A 1,185-nucleotide genomic window follows, 5' to 3' on the forward strand; every position below is an offset into this window, starting at 1 on the left:
AAAAAAATCACTCGTACGCACAACTTAAGAACAAATCTGTTCGTACGAACGGTTCTTGCATGAGGCCCAATGCTCTGTGAAAAAGAGAAGAGTGTTTATAAAGCGCTCGCTGCAGCTACATAATCTTTTTCCTTTTTACGTTCAAGGATGCCTCTGTGGCTTCTTTGACTTTTTTGTCTATTGTCTGTGATGTTCTCTCAACTCTGCTGCATTTGGCCGAATCTGAGCAGACAGCATGACCGTTATAATCTTCCAAATTTATCCAGCTCCTTCTGTTTTATGTTACACACACTGGCACCACTGACTGCCTCAGTGTGGTGAGTCTGAACAGCCACAGGCAGTCACACTGGCATAATGAGGATGTCTGATGTGGCCTTTCAGAGAGTTTGTATTTGCTCTAGTTATGTCTTCTGCTAACTTGAAAAACAACATCCTCACCTCAAGGAAAGTGTTCTTCACTTGGATGGATTTAGTGTAGATATTTGTATTACCATAAAAGGATCTTTAGTCAAATGATGTCTTCTATAGATTTCTCTTTTTTTTTTTGTTCTTTCCTCAAATACTGTACAAAGAGCTCCTGTGAGAACTTTTTTTAGTTCACGGCAACCATTTCCAAMCTCAAATAGTCCAGAATAAGGGTACATCACATATTGAGTATAGGAATGCACAATATAAACGATATATGGTAGAAACGATATAAGTTTGTCCTATGATAGAGATCTGTAGTCTACTGGCCAACCGCGCAGTTGTTTTTGATGACGCAACCGGCTGGAGTCAAAACAGAGGAAGCAGGAAGYAGCGTGGCTGAGAGCGCAAATGAAGAGGGGGAAAAAAAAACTTATCCGGACCTGGTTCGGGTGTGTGAAAAAAAACGCCAAACTGTTTACATGTTTATGTGATGGCGCGTTCTGTCGGCTGCAGCGGGAGGAGCGCGCGCCGCGGCACATGGTGAACGCAGCGAGGCGACAGGTGAGGACGCACAAAAGYTCATTGAGTCTGGACCTCGTTTCTCCTGCGGTCATAGCGTAATGGTGCGTTCACACCGAACGCGATTTCAGTTTCAAAATCGCAGCCAACGCTGAAGTTTGAAGCTTGTGCACTTTGAGGTCAGACGCAGGACAGCTGCGCTGCACGGCAGAGCCTCCCCGCCCCTCCCTCCTCTGTCGGGCTCTGTTTAATGTCGGA

Source organism: Austrofundulus limnaeus, unplaced genomic scaffold, assembly GCF_001266775.1.
Source record: "Austrofundulus limnaeus strain Quisiro unplaced genomic scaffold, Austrofundulus_limnaeus-1.0 Scaffold214, whole genome shotgun sequence".
Taxonomy (NCBI): Eukaryota; Metazoa; Chordata; class Actinopteri; order Cyprinodontiformes; family Rivulidae; genus Austrofundulus; species Austrofundulus limnaeus.